The sequence below is a fragment of the Pelophylax lessonae genome (genome assembly GCF_965119305.1).
Source record: "Pelophylax lessonae genome assembly, chromosome: 12".
NCBI lineage: Eukaryota > Metazoa > Chordata > Amphibia > Anura > Ranidae > Pelophylax > Pelophylax lessonae.
In genome coordinates, this window is record NC_138779.1 from 70,997,729 (window position 1) to 71,014,617 (window position 16,889).

Sequence of the window (16,889 nt, forward strand, 5' to 3'; positions counted from 1 at the left end):
CCCTCCCACCGCCATCCCTCTGCTCTGCCTTATCCCATGACCATCCCTCCCACCGCCATCCCTCTGCTCTGCCTCATCCCATGACCATCCATCCATCCCTCCCACCACCATCCCTGTGCTCTGCCTCATCCCATGACCATCCATCCCTCCCTCCCACCGCCATCCCTCTGCTCTGCCTCATCCCATGACCATCCATCCATCCCTCCCACTGCCATCCCTCTGCTCTGCCTCATCCCATGACCATCCATCCATCCCTCCCACCACCATCCCTCTGCTCTGCCTCATCCCATGACCATCCATCCATCCCACCACCATCCCTCTGCTCTGCCTCGTCCCATGACCATCCGTCCATCCCTTCCACCGCCATCCCTCTGCTCTGCCTCATCCCATGACCATCCATCCCTCCCACCACCATCCCTCTGCTCTGCCTCATCCCATGCCCATCCATCCCTCCATCCCATTGCCATCCCTCTGCTCTGCCTCATCCCATGACCATCCATCCATCCCACCACCATCCCTCTGCTCTGCCTCGTCCCATGACCATCCGTCCATCCCTTCCACCGCCATCCCTCTGCTCTGCCTCATCCCATGACCATCCATCCCTCCCACCGCCATCCCTCTGCTCTGCCTCATCCCATGACCATCCATCCATCCCTCCCACCACCATCCCTCTGCTCTGCCTCATCCCATGACCATCCATCCATCCCACCACCATCCCTCTGCTCTGCCTCGTCCCATGACCATCCGTCCATCCCTCCCACCGCCATCCCTCTGCCTCATGCCCTCAATCCATCCCTCCCACCGCCATCCCTCTGCATCATGCCCTCAATCCATCCCTCCCACCGCTATCCCTCTGCCTCATGCCCTCAATCCATCCCTCCCACCGCCATCCCTCTGCTCTGCCTCATCCCATGACCATCCCTCACACCGCCATCCCTCTGCCTCATGCCGTCAATCCATCCCTCTGCTCTGCCTCATCCCATGACCATCCCTCCCACCGCCATCCCTCTGCCTCATCCCATGACCATCCCTCTCACCGCCATCCCTCTGCCTCATCCCATGACCATCCCTCTGCCTCATTCCATGACCATCCCTCCCACCGCCATCCCTCTGCCTCATCCCATGACCATCCCTCTCACCGCCATCCCTCTGCCTCATCCCATGACCATCCCTCCCACCGCCATCCCTCTGCCTCATCCCATGACCATCCCTCCCACCGCCATCCCTCTGCCTCATGCCGTCAATCCATCCCTCTGCTCTGCCTAATCCCATGACCATCCCTCCCACCGCCATCCCTCTGCCTCATCCCATGACCATCCCTCCCACCGCCATCCCTCTGCCTCATCCCATGACCATCCCTCCCACCTCCATCCCTCTGCCTCATCCCATGACCATCCCTCCCACTGCCATCCCTCGGCCTCATGCCATCAATCCATCCCTCTACTCTGCCTCATCCCATGACCATCCCTCCCACCGCCAACCCTCTGCCTCATCCCATGACCATCCCTCTCACCGCCATCCCTCTGCCTCATCCCATGACCATCCCTCTGCCTCATGCTGTCAATCCATCCCTCTGCTTTGCCTCATCCCATGACCATCCCTCCCACCGCCATCCCTCTGCCTCATCCCATGACCATCCCTCCCACCGCCATCCCTCTGCCTCATCCCATGACCATCCCTCCCACCGCCACCCTTCTGCTCTGCCTCATCCCATGACCATCCCTCCCACCGCCATCCCTCTCTGCCTCATGTCCTCATCCCATCCCTCCCACCGCCGTTCCTTTGCCTGATCCCATCTCTCCCACCGCCATCCCTCTGCCTGATCCCATCTCTCTCACTGCCATCCCTCTGCCTGATCCCATCTCTCCCACCGCCATCCCTCTGCCTGATCCCATGTCTCCCACCGCCATCCCTCTGCCTGATCTCATCCCTCCCACCGCCTGATCCCATCCCGCCCACCTCCATCCCACCGCCTGATCCCATCTCTCCCACCTCCATCCCTCTGCCTGATCCCATCTCTCCCACCACCATCCCTCTGCCTGATCCCATCTCTCCCACCACCATCCCTCTGCCTGATACCATCTCTCCCACTACCATCCCTCTGCCTGATCCCATCTCTCCCACCACCATCCCTCTGCCTGATCCCATCTCTCCCACTGCCATACCTCTGCAGGGGGCCTGTACGCTTGTCACTGCATTGAAAGGGGGCCTGTATACTGGTCACTACATTGAAAGGGGAATGTACGCTGGTCACTACATTGAAAGGGGGCCTGTGTACTGGTCACTACATTGAAAGGGGGCATGCACGCTGGTCACTACATTGAAAGGGGGAATGTACGCTGGTCACTACATTGAAAGGGGGCCTGTATACTGGTCACTACATTGAAAGGGGGCATGTACGCTGGTCACTACATTGAAAGGGGGCATGTACGCTGGTCACTACATTGAAAGGGGGCATGTACGCTGGTCACTACATTGAAAGGGGGCATGTACTGTGTGGTTTGTGCTAGGGGGTCTGTACTGTGGGGTTTGTGCTAGGGGGGTCTGTACTGGGGGGTTTGTGCTAGAGGGTCTGTACTGTGGGGATTAGATCTAGGGGGTCTGTACTGGGGGATTAGTGCTAGGGGGTCTGTACTGGGGGATTAGTGCTAGGGGGCCTGTATTGTGGGGTTTGTGCTAGGGGGCCTGTACTGTGGGGTTTGTGCTAGGGGGCCTGTACTGTGGGGTTTGTGCTAGGGGGTCTGTACTGTGGGGTTTGTGCTAGGGAGTCTGTACTGTGGGGTTTGTGCTAAGGGGCCTGTACTGTTGGGTTTGTGCCACTCTCAGTCACTGTATCCCATAATAGGGTGTCTCTCACAGTATATCCCATAATAGGGCCCCTACTCCCTATTATGGGATATACTAGTACTGATGGACCCCTTAATATGTGATATATTGGGAGAATTAGTTCACGCAAGCAAAATACAAGGGACAAAATGGGTGGGGTCTATAAGGGGTGGGGCTTCTGAGAAATGGGAGGGGTCAAAATAGAAGGGCGGGGTCTTGCGCCCCCCCATCTTTAAACTTCACCAGCCGCCACTGGACACAAGACTGTACTAATGGGCACTGATAAGGCTGCACTGATGGCCACTGATGAGGTGGCACTGATAAGCTACACTGATAAGGCAGTACTGATATGCTGCACTGATATGCTGCACTGATGGGCGCTAATAGGCTGCACTGATTGGCACTAATATGCTGCTCTGATGGCCACTGATGAGGCGGCAATGGTGGGTACTGATAAACTGCACTGATGGGCACTAATGAGGCTGCACTGATAAGGAATCACTAATATGCTGCACTGATGGACACTGATGAGGCTGCACTGATGGGCATGAGGCCGCACTGATAAGCTTCACTGATGGGGCTGCACTGTTATGCTGTCCTGATGGGCACTGATATGTTGCACTGATGGGAACTAATAGACTGCACTGATGGCCACTGATGAGGCTGCGCTGATGGCCACTGATGAGGTGGCACTGATAGGCTGCACTGATGGGGCTGCACTGATAAGGCAGCACTGATATGGTGCACTTCTAGGCTGCACTAATGAGCACTGATAGGCTGCACCGGTGGCCACTGATGGGGCTGTACTGATGGCCACTGATGAGGCTGCACTGATAGGCAGTAATGAGGCTGCACTGATGGGCACTGATAAGGCTGCACTGATGAGGCTGAACTTATGGGAACTGATGAGGCTGCACTGATGGCCACTGATAGACTGTGGTTGTGGTCTGTGGTTTATAGATGACAGGGCTAGTAATAAACAGGAAGGGATGTGGCATTTACAGGAAGAATTGGGTCATAATTAAATTATGGGGTGCCCAAGTTTAGTCAGGCCTTCGGCAGCACAAAACCTAAATACACCACTGGCTATACCAGCCTATACTGCACTTCTACTAAACCTATACTAGACAAATACCAACCATATACTGCAGTTGTAACAAACTGTCACTGTATTTGAGCCGCATCTACACTGTAACTGTACCACACCTATATTGCATCTTGACTGCATCTTTACTGCAACTATACTACATGCTAGTTTACTAAAACTGTCATTAAGTGCATCACCACTTCTTAAAGGGCCTGAATAATACCTGGAACAATAGAAGAACAGCATAAGGGACTGCCCCTCTAGCAAAGCCATCCTGCCAGGGCCTTATTTAATATTTATTGGACCCTGGGCAAACATTTTCCTGTCCCCTCCCCCCGAACCCAACACCACCACCCCCTCATTGCTTTCATTTCCCGCACATTATTACCGCTCACTGATGTTTGCCAGAGGTTACTGCACATCCTTGCCACACACTGATTGGTTGCTAGAGGTTACTGCACATTATTACTGCTCACCCATTGATTGCTAAAGGTTATTGCACATTATTACTGCTCACTGATTGGTTGCTAGAGGTTACTGCACATTATTACTGCTCACCCATTGTTTGCCAGAGGTTACAGCACATTATTACTGCCCACTGGTTGCTAGGAGTTACTGCACATCCTTGCCGCACACTGATTGGTTGCTAGAGGTTACTGCACGTTATTACTGCTCACTGCTTGATTGCTAGTGGTTAATGCACAACATTACTGCTAACTGATTGGTTTCCAGAGGTTACTGCACATCATTACTGCTCACTGATTGGTTGCTAGAGGTTACTGCACAACATTACTGTTCACGGCTTGGTTGCTAGAGGTTACTGCACATCATTACTGTTCACTGATTGGTTACTAGATAGATGATGCTACAAATGCAAAGCAGTCCCCTTGCCAGATTAAAAGTGTTGTCTTGCATTGCAGAAGAATTTGGGCAGAGAAGATGGAGTTAATGAAGCCAAACCAGACCAAGATTATATTCAAAAACAGTACTGTCAATGATCATAGCAAGCAGAGAGAGCAAGCAGAGAGGCAGAGATCAGTCATCATCTAAAGAAGTGAAAGTTCAACTCAGCAGGACAAATGAGCTAATTCCAATTGTAATCACAAACAACATACCAGCTGCCCGCTCATCCATACTGATCAGTGTTACATACAGGCACTGCTGGTAAATGTTGTTAAAAAGCAGAGAGGTAGAGAAGAGTGATAACAGATTACAGGCTCAAACAGCCATGCAGATGTTCTCATTCAAATCATAACTCTCACCACCCACCGACTTTACTTATCCATGCTGCCTTAGGACTGTCCCATGATCCAATTTCACTCCTCAGACCCTTGCCACTGCTCATTAGTGTGTCTCTTTACTCGACCAGTTCTGCTGTCAGGCAAGGACACCCCACGCTTAGTGCTACCCTTTCCCTGCAGCTGCACTTTGTGACAGGGAGTGATTGTGAGGATGTTGGGCCCCTCAACAATGACAGGGCCCAGGGCAGGTGCCCCTATTGCCCTGCCTTTAAAGACGGCCCTGCATCCTGCAAGTCCTGTTTGATCCCTTCTCCCCTTTCTTTCATTTTCACAGACAGTGTACATCCAAGTCCATCTAGGCCTAGCATAGCCGTAATTAATGCACTTTCGCTGTATAGTCTCTCGTATTCAGTAAATCAAGCTTTATTACTGCCCACTGCTGCGTTTGAGGTGACCTTGCTACTGTTTATGCTGATCTGAATGCCAAGTGTCATCGTAGGCCTAGTCCTTATTGCTAATCACTCTGTACGCTTAATTGTGTTATTGCCTTTGTTAATCCATTTTCATGCTTGCTTCTTTACCTACCATATCAGATCACAATATATTAAGTTTGCCTTTATTAACTGTTTCTGTGCCTGTTTACTTGGACCTGGTATTATTATTGGTTACCAGATATTCATTTCAGTGATTTTCTGATTTTCTGTGGTATGGCAGGCTTTGTACACTCAATCTAGGGTGTCAGAGGCTAAGGTTCTTATGGAGATTGAGGCAAAGAACAGAGGGCCCATCTTAACCAGCAGCTCCTACAGGGGTAGCCCTATATTGTTGAAATGTTGACAGTTTGGAAATGATAAATATTTCCTATTTGGGTATATGTGATGAAATGAGATGTGTGAATACCTCCTGTTTTGAGAAGGCTTCATTGTGAATATACCTTTAAAATGGTATTTTAACCACAGTTAATGCTTTCTTTACCCAGTTCTGCCTTGCTTGGTTGAGTGGCATGAATCCTGCCATAACCAGATTTTAGAGCTTCCTGTTTTGGGAGTTCGCTATCAACTCTATGAAAATTCTGTTTTGTTTTTTTATTACTCCATTATCTGATGTCTTTGTACTTGTCAGCTGGTTTGTTTTAGTAAAAATTGACTGCGCCCATTGTTTTCAAATCCTGCCAAGGTCTTCAAACTACCATACTGTATTCAAACACAATAAACATGCAAAGTAAGCTTTAAGGGCTCAGTTACAATGACTGATGTCATTATAATCTATATCATGTAAGAAATGGCATCTTTATATTTTAACTTTCATCAAGTTCACAGGGCCTGTCAGAAAGGGCATGCCAGCAGACACAATGGCTCCCTGTTCCTGTTCATGGTTATTCACATGCACATAGGAAATGTGTACATGCTTGTGCTCATATTACACGCGTGCCAATGTGAATTGGAATGCTCACGCACACCCCGTGACAGATGTTGGCACCAAATGGACTATTTAAACTGGGCCAGTACTCAGGATCAGTGCTGTCTTGTCTACAGCTTTCCGTGCTAACCTGCTACCTATTACTCTGCATCTGTCTCCAGTTATTGACCCGGCTTGCCTTGACTACTCCTGAACTCCGCTTGCCTTGACCCCGGCTTGTCCCTGACCTTGCTTCTGCCTGTGCCCATTACTGCTACTCTGCTGATTCTGACCCTGTCTATGTTCCAGTCTTTACTGGATTTCCACGCTTCATGCATCTGCCTGTTACCTTATGGTGCCTGTTCTCCATCTGCCTGATACCTGCCTGTGGTTCACCTGCTTCCAGTTCCAGCCTGTTCCTGCTTAATGTTCATGGGCTGCTACCTGGCATCTCTGCTTATGACCATCTGCTGCTTGACTTGGAGATCCTGTCCAGTCCTGCGGCTAGCAAGACTATCACAAACTTGTGGCACTCTGCAATCCTACACTACCGGTCTACTCTGTCAGGAGTCAGAGGTGTAAGAGAGGCCTTCCTCATCATATCAGACTCTTCTAGGTATGTGACAGGGCTACTAGAGACACTGTCACTTGACCTTTTGGGCAAAGTAACAGTGTATGTTAAATTGCCCCTACATACCCATTGATACTCCATTGATTCAGCTCTAGCTCAGAAAGCATAAAATACTAATGCTTCAGGTATAGGGGAGCATGTCACCACCTTTTATGTGGCAATGCTCAAGCAGGTAGTTGCATTGAAGGACCACTGTCAAATGATAGAGTACTGTCACTGAACAAGCACTGTCACAAGAGGAAAGGAGTGACATGATCTCTCTCTCTAGGTTCCAACACAGGGTAATATGGTACAGGCAGCGAAGGAGAAAAGAGCAGCCAGGAATCTCTGGAAAGGTCAGAGGGTCACTGGGTTTTACACTATCTCACTTTGTTCTGAATAACATAGTGGCTCTTCAAATACATCTATTAGGTAGACATTTTGTTTACTATTTTACAATGCCAGGGACACATTTGCTTATAGTCTTTAATACACCATATTACAAATGGTCAGTTTGTACAGGACAGTCTCTCTGAGTCTCTTTGGGGCATTCTTTCTCACCCTCTTCATGGCCAGTCTTGCAAAGCAGTCCAGCAATCTCTTCAGGAGGTACAAAAAAAACGTATTGCTCAAACTTGAACAGTGGGAGGGTTTAGGGTATGGAATAGTCTAAACTGTAAAAATCAAAAAGAGGACACTTTCTTTTCTGTGCTACCTTCCTCAGAGAGATAACATTAGGAGACAGTTCCCCACAAGAGACTAAAGGAAGGACAGAGATTAGGACCCAATAAAAGAAGAACTACTTGGTTCAGGTATCCCAATAGTACTAGAATAGTAATAGAACACTCAGTATTAACGAGGCCAGAGAACCGCTGTGCCCATTCAGCTTCTTCCAGACGCCTCACAGACTGGATCCATCAGATGAAGTCTTGAGGTAATGCAGACAGCTTTCAAAGTAGACCCCCCCCCCCAGCTATGCCACAGCTGGAATCTTGAGGAGCAATTACTTGTCTCAGTAGTATCTCCTATAGGGAAGAGAGGGGACTACTCCCCCCCCCCCCAACAGGAAGACCTTTCCATTCTGGAGTTTAGACTATTTTTAAGCCTTTCTAGCAAGCTACTGGGCCACCCTCCCCCAGGGATTGGCTGGAGCCTAATAAATATTCAGGCTACCTGTTGTGGAAACATCCAGAAAGCAGAAAGAAGTAATCAGATCTGCAGCCTGTGAACTCCAGAATGGCCCAGAACAATTGAAGGCCAATTCACTTATTACAGTGAAACCAAAAGAGAAAAAAAAAAACCTAAATGTACCTGCCACCCAGCAGCTTACCTAGGAGGGTACTACAAAGAGGTCCTGATTACCTTTGGATGGGAGCCTCAAAATGACTGAAAGGATGAAAACCTAAATTCTGCAAAAGTTGATACATTTAAAAAAAGGTGTGCTGGCAAAATGTGAAAGTGTAAGACAAACGTGAACCCTATGAAACGACCTGGATTTTTACAAGGAAAAACTCCTAATATGAAACCTAAATTCCAAGACATATATAGTCCGATGTAATGGAAAACTATAATGCTTTGGGTCAATTCTGAATTAAAAGTGGTTAAGAATAGCATTCAAAACAGGTCGGGCATATAGATGGCATATATTAACAATACTCATAGAGAGAAAAGGAAACGCACAAACTATAAAAAACATTCTAACAATGGTAATATGTCTTTATACTCTGTCATTTCTTTTTAGAAACCTTCTAAGCATCACTACAGACAAGGTTATACTGACCCTATTTCACAGAACTCTGGAACTGGTGATGGTAAACCAAGTGGTGGTACTGTACATACCCCTAATGCACGTTCTGTCCCCTTCCTCTGAATCAGAGGATTCCACACACACACGTGGCAATCGAGCAGTGGGAAATCCTCCCACGGGACCACATGGATACAAATCTTCATCTTCTTACACAACCAGGACAGGTCCGCCGCATAAAGATTCTAAAATGTAACATCTTAACATCCCTTTAGGCAATCTAGACACCTCAGTGCCTCGCATAAATTAAGGTCATGAGTACCACAGATTGATCATTCACAAACAGAGACAAGCCAAACCTTTGACATCATTAATCTTACTGATTTCTCTTTTTCTAATGATGAATTATCATTGCTTAAATTAGGCCTGAATTTTTGCCCTACTATGAAGGTGGACAAATTTGATTTGGTGAAGGACCTGTAATTGTTCGCTTGCAAATCGAATTTAAATTGTTTTTTGCCACTCCCTCTCACACAACAGGACTTCGCTCGAAATCTGAATATGTCAATTACACCAGGGCAGATTACCGAACTCTTAGGACTCTCACAACAACAATTGCAGGCCCTTTAAACATTACAACAATGTACCGATATCGTAATTAAACCTGCGGACAATAGGGACAACATAGTCATCATGCATGAGTCCCAATATATCACAATGAGTAAAAAGATTTTGTACAATAAGATTTGGTACCGAAAAATCTATTTGTACGACATTTCTTTATTTCAAAAACAATATGATTCCTAATTGATCTGTCTCATCTTAACAACCTTATTTCATCTAAGGCACGAGTTTTAAAAGTTTTTAAAGTTAAATTACCGATACCTCCAACCTTTTATGCATTACCAAAAATGCACAAATGTACAGTAGAACTGGCAGAAAGACCTATTTTTTCAGGCATTGACTCTCCTACTCATCATGGTCGGGTACAGTCAATTGTTTTGTGGTGTATCTGACAAGACTGAATCAGGATGAATTCAATTTGAAATTCACCTCATTGATACGTGAAAACACCCTATCATTTCTAGACCTTACAATAAAAAAGGACTCTGACAACTACATACAAACTGATTTATTCAGAAAACCTACAGCAGGAAACTCTCTCTTACACTTTGACTCACCCCAGGCATCTAGTTAAGAGTATACCCCAAAGGCAATATATATCAGAATCCATAGAAACTGTACGAGTGACTCCCATTTTGAAAGACAAGCAACTGAGCTGCAATATAGGTTTTTACAAAGGGGATACAGTAGAAAATGTGGCCTATCAGAGGGTGAAGGATAGTCCAAGAGACTTACTTTTGTTACAAGGTATTCCCGAAGAGACACCTTCTACAATACGTCAGATTTTCAGGTATAACAAATCTGATCAAATCAGAAAATATCTGGACAGATATTGGCACATTCTAACAGGCGACCCGATTATTGGCCATTTTGTCGATGAAAAACCACATATTACATTTTGCCGTAATAAATCTATCAAAGATAAACTTGTATCCACAAATTTCTCTCTCGGGGGTTCTGGAGATCCTTGTAGATCTCTACCACAAGGTACATTTAAATGTGGCAACTGTGAATATTGCAGATTCAATAATAATGGAAAGGATATACTTTTACCTAATTCAACATTGTTCATTCAGAAACACTTTGTAAATTGTAAAACTGTTGGGATTGTACATCTCCTAACCTGTAGCTGCGGCTCTTTCTACGTTGGAAAGGCAAAAAGGGAATTTTGGCGATGCATCAAGGACCATGTTGATGATGTGACATAGTATAGATAGTTGAAAAACGCATAGCAAGTCACTTTGCCACAAAACATCAATATAGACCTGACAGTCTTAGATTTCTGGCCCTTGATTGTATTTATCTAGCACTTAGAGGCAGTGATTTTGACCGCAAGATATTGCTAACTGAAAAAATGTGAATTTACGCTCTTCAAACGACTAAACCACCCAGTTTAAACGATTCTACAGTATTAGATTTGTTTCCTTCCTCACGCCCTGATGATTTATAATTTAAAATTCTTTTTTTTTTTGGTATCAGAGACAGCGTAGAATTAGGTTAGTCTACTTGAACTATGTATTTTTTGTACACATTCCTTATGTTCCAAGATTTAAGGTGATTCTAAATTATACTATATCTTTCTTGGAATCATCGAACTGTTTTAAATATGTATGTTGTGATTGAGTTCATGGCCCTGTTTATCCTGCTGGCCCATGTCCTTTACTCACTATGCCAGTGGCTTGTTATTTCACCTACTTATACCCAGATTTGATTTATTACACATATAGTTTATTCCCTCTCCCCCCCCCCTTTTTGTTTTCTAGCTTTAGGGAATATCATCCTGGCTGCATCTGCATCGGATAGCAATGTTGATTCCTCTGCAAGCAACTTGGTCTTATCATCTATCTATTCTTTGATTTGTTATATCATACACTTTCCCTCTCCACCCGTTTCTATCTTTAGTACTGGAGAATATTATCTGATTTGCACGCATACTTTGGTGATAATGTTGATTTATTTGCCGGATGGGGTCCATCTTGGTGCACCCTGGAACAGATGTACACCATATTTCTAGTCTGCACTTCCAGTATGCTTGACAATATTTCAGTTTAGATGCCATCTTGGTACACCCACGGTTCTCGTGGGTGTTCATACAAGGAACATCGTCTATGTCCTCTGGCGACCATTTTACCTTTTGACATGGCCTATGCCTGTCACACCAATGGGGAGTGTGTTTAAGGGGGGAGGAGAGGCCCTCTCAGATTGAACTGGGTGCTCATGGGACCGTTTTACATGGCGTGGAGTCCAGGATAGCAGTAAAAACTTGACATGAGTTCTAATCCTTCAACCTTTTCTCGAAAACTGGAAAAAAAAATGGCTTGATTGTACTTTAATGATCTCAGAACCTTAAGGACTACATGGCGGCAATTAGCAATTTTAGCGAGACTGCGACATTGCTGTGGAAAAATCTGACACTAAGTGACACTTTTTGGGGACCAGTGACACCAATACAGTTACCAGTGCTAAAAAAAATGGACTGTCACTGTACTAATGACACTGGCAGAGAAGGGGTTAACATCCGGGGCAATAAAATGGTTCAATGTGCTCCTAGTGAGTGCTTTCTAAATGTTGGAAGGGGGAGGGGTGATTTGGCTGTGAGAAGACAGAGATCTGTGTTCCTGCTTAGCAGAAACACAGGATCTCTGTCTCACCTACTAGTAGAACAGTGATCTGCCTTGTTTACTTGCTGATTGGCTCCTGCTGTATCCAATCACAGACCCAGAAGAGAGAAATCACGTACCTGTACATCATTTTGTGCAGGAGAGTGGCCGCCCTGCAGTTTATATACGTGGAGCGGTTGGCAAGTGGTTAAAGAAAACAGACAACACTTAGGGTGCGCAAACATAGCCAAAAGATCATTTGAAAATCTTTCATTTGGACAGTTTTTCGTTTATCGTCCAGGTAATGGGCACAAATCAAAAATTGGTTGTGACTTTGAGCTACAAAATTGAAGGAAAACTTCTGTTGAACAGACGATAAATTAAAAAGGTTAATGTGTTTCTCACCCATTAAAAATTGAACTGTTGGTTCTGCGAATTTTTGACCCAGAAGCAAAAAACAAATGAGAAACTGATTAATTTATATCCATTGAATGATTTATCACTAGAAATGCAATCGTTATATGATGACAGTATTGTTTGCTCTCACTACCGTAAGTTTTTCGAAAACGCGATTGAGTGATTTTTCCAACTGGTGTATGGCAAGCAATAACCACATGCCACACTAGCGAACCTTTAGCTGGCAAAAACTCTGCAGCATCAGGATCGCTAAAATGTTCATGAAAAATATTTACCTGCTTGTATGTGTTGCTCCTTTACTACCTGGATGGGCAAGGCGTTACTCCTTCACTGACAGACAAGACTGCAGAATATAAGTCATCAGCAATCATCCAGTTGACAAAGGTGCAACAAATGCAAACAGGTGGCTGTTCTGCTGTGTTCTGTATAGCAATCCTAATCCTGGCAGGCTCTCCTCTGAACAGACTCAATAGTGTGGAAAGGGCCTTATCCCTATCACATTGACATATCTGCAACTTTCAATTCTACCTCTTGCTGAGATATAATGGGGGATACATCACATCAAATTGGACTCTACTAACCAGCTCGTGGTGACCCCTAACTAATTAATCAATTTATGCCAATCATTTTTAACGCTGAGAACAGTCAGTAAACCAATAAACCAAAATGTGTTCACCTGAATAATCTAAGCTTTGCACATTCTAACTGGACTTTAAGCCTTTAGGTAAATAAGCCTGTCTGTTTTAAAAAGTATTTAGCCTTACTTAACAATTTGTGCTAACTCAAGGGAAACAAATTAAAAACAATGTTGCCGGTAAATATTCATTTAAAAATCATTATATGTATTTTATTACTGCTAATATAGTTAATTGCCAGAAATCTATTGTTATATTACCTTACTGTAACCCCTTGCACATCAAAAGTCACTGCCGCCATTGGTGATATGTTTGGTTTGCATGCCAAGATATCTGAAGTCTGCTGAGCAAGGAATTATTGCATGTATTAAACAAAGTCACCAAAACAGCAATTTAAACAATAGATACAGTACATGATTCCGCCACCTTTCCAGTCCCACCACATGGTTATATGTAGGTGTTTTTCTAAAAAATGGTCAGCCAGCATGGGCACAGGACCATTGGGAAAGGGGACAAAACTTTTGAATAATGTCCTTCTTCAGCGACTTGCCCTGTACTAGGCCTGTCTTCCTTTTTAAGCATCCCATCCTTTACGTCTGTTCATCTCCTCCCTTATCCCCCTGCTCTTCTCCTTCCTTTGCTGCTGCTCTCCTCCATCTACAATATCCCTCTATTCTATATTGTTGTTCTCCTCCTTCTCCAGCATCCTTATGCTACTGCTCTCTTCCCCCTCCCGTGTCCTCTCTGTAGGACTACTCGCCTCACCCTACAGCATCCCAACTGGACCGCTGCTATTCTTTGCCTCCAGCATACCTGCATACTTTCATAACTAACATCGCCCTGTAAAAACCACAGATGAAAAGCAGTTGCACTAAAGTATTGTGACATCTTGACCCACCTTAATTGTGTCCTCTAATATGTGGTTATGTGTTTTGGTGAAATGGTCTGCTAGTTTCTGTTTTCACTTTCAGGTCAAATCTGCCTAATCCTAGATAAAGCTTGAAGGTGTTGTGTGTATTTAAGGAGAAGTTGACAGCTGCTGTCAAGTTGATTGGCCTATGACATTGCCCTGGGGAAACAGTTAACCAATGACAGTCCTCATCCACCTTTATATTGTTGTCTCCCGATTTTCTTTCTGTTGGAAGTAGACCTTAAAGCAAGTCTGGAACTCCGACCCCTGGTATGATATGCCTGATGGGGATATTTTCTTTTTTTTTTTTAACAATCATGTTTATTGAGTACATGATGTACACCATAAGAAGGGAGCAACATTCTTCAACTTTGGTACTTACATGTCATACAGTGATGGAACAGTAGCAACAAACTGCAGGAACTAGCAAAAGAATGCAACAATCATGAATAACACATAGCATACATATTCAAATGATATAAAAGGCACAGAAGTTCACATTTTAGGGACTAGCGTAACTAAACAGAGTACGAATGTCGTCTGTAAGACAGAACGGCAAAAAGAAAAAATTCAGGAGGAGGTCTGTCGCTCATGTAGATCACCCGGCACCTGGGTGCCCCATGTGCCAGGAGGGCCACGCAAGTCAAATTCACAGAACCCTCTTAAATGCGATACAATAGCATCTCAAGCACCGTCAATAATTAGAGCATAGCCTAAACAATACAGCACATTATAGATAGAAGGGGTTGTCAGAAAAAAGGAAATAGTAGGATGGGCAGGGAAAGATGTAGGAGGAAGGCAGGGTAGGCAGCCGACCTGATGGGGATATTTTCATACCTATTTGTGGCCAAACATGTAAATGCTGATCAGTTTATTAAAGGACTGGTTTTATTTTGGCTAAAATACATTTTATTCAAACCCCCATAAACGCCTGTGGCTAAATTTTGCCTTATCTTCGTTGCCCCTTCTCTTGCTTAGTTTATATTAATTCATTATTTAATTCCACTGGTTTGGGGTAGTTGCAGGTAGGGGTGAACAGTACACCCCCAAGCATCTACTATATGCTTGTACTATGGAGGATCTCATAAATTTACAAGAGTTAGGGAGTGGCTCTGCAACTTACTCATGTATTTGCAAATGTGTGCTAACTAAACCCCTGTTTTTGCTGCAAACAGTTAGATAGGATAATTTGGTTGGTTGCAGACTGGCTGGCGATTTTTGCTGGGAATTTTCTTTGGTTTTGTTTTGCATGTGTTGTCATTCCTTGTGCTCCTTGCTGTGAAGGTCTAATATAGTTAGGGGCAGTGACCAGTTGTTTGCTAGGGGTGTACCGTACACTCCCATTTACTGCTGACCTCATCTCCTTACCCCACTTGTACTGTTGCCCTTCTTTGCCCCCCCTCCACCTTTTCTGCTGCCATTCCCTGCCAGCTTGCACCATCATACACTTGCTCTCTTTCACTTTCTGTATCCTCCCTATACTGCATCTCTTCTACTCTCTCACCACATACAGGTCACCTCTTGTCCACCGCTAGCACTCGCCCTTCTGTGCATGTATTCTCTGTTATTTGTTTTCTCTTATTATGTGTGTCAATCTTTCATGGTGAGCTGAGAGCTATATAGGGGGTTTGGAATTGAATTATAATATTGAATTTTAGTTAACCATTCTTGCTTAGTAATTAATGGTGTTTTCAATGGTACTAAGAACTGTGCCCAGTAAAAAAGACCCAGCCTAACTGGTGTCACTCTTGCTGTATGGTGTTTGAGGGTAGGTTGCTAATCAGAATTGGGTCTCATGCCAATGGGTGTTTTCATGAGATTACAGACCCCAGGCAGCACCCCAGACAACAACAATAACAAAAACAACCTGAAAATAAAAATAAGTTCATGAAATAAACAACAAGGCAAGAATACGGGAAAATGTTAGACCACGGCCATTTATTAGGGTTAAAAACATATCAATTAAATCAATAAAACTTTATTTTAAATTTAAATAACCATAAACCAAACCAAAATGATTAAATAAATATGAAACACCAAATACCACTATTATTCCTAAGCACTGACTTGTGGCATTTACAAATGCAGCGATTAAGAAACTGAATGAAAGGTTAAGGCTACGTCCGCGATTCTGCCCACGATACGGAATCATTGCAAATCGCGGGACGCCTGTGCGATGCCCATGACGCATAATGCCCAAAAAGGAACAGGCGCTTCTTTTGTGCATCATGCGTCCCGCGATTCTGTTTGCGCGATGTTACCGCGATTTGGCAGGCGGAAATCGCGGCAAAATCGCACAGCGTTTGGGGTGCCATTGCAAATCACAGGCATCGCACAGGCGTCCCGCAATTTCTAATGATTCTGCCCGTGATCCGCTATGCCCACATGTGAACGTAGCCTTAGTGCTGGGAAACACTTTTTGAAAGATAAATAGTGTTTTTTTTTTATACAACTTTACAGATCAGTCCAAAATGAGTGGTAAATGAGGACAAAAGAGGGACAGAGGGACTTTGCTCCAATCAGGGACAGTTCCTCCAAATCAGGGACAGTCCCTCCAAATCAGGGACAGATGGGAGCTGTACATAAAAATGTTTTTAGCATTTTAAAAGTCTGACAACTATGCTAAAGAAGAATGCAATGCATATTGTGAAACTGAACTCAATAACCTCCATTATCATTGCTTTCAACATATGCTTATGTATAGGAGGCAAACTTTTTTTCCAAAATGTATATTGTCTGTCGATTGTTAATATACTATATGTAAAAATAAAAAAGGCCCAGGAAAATAAACAAACTG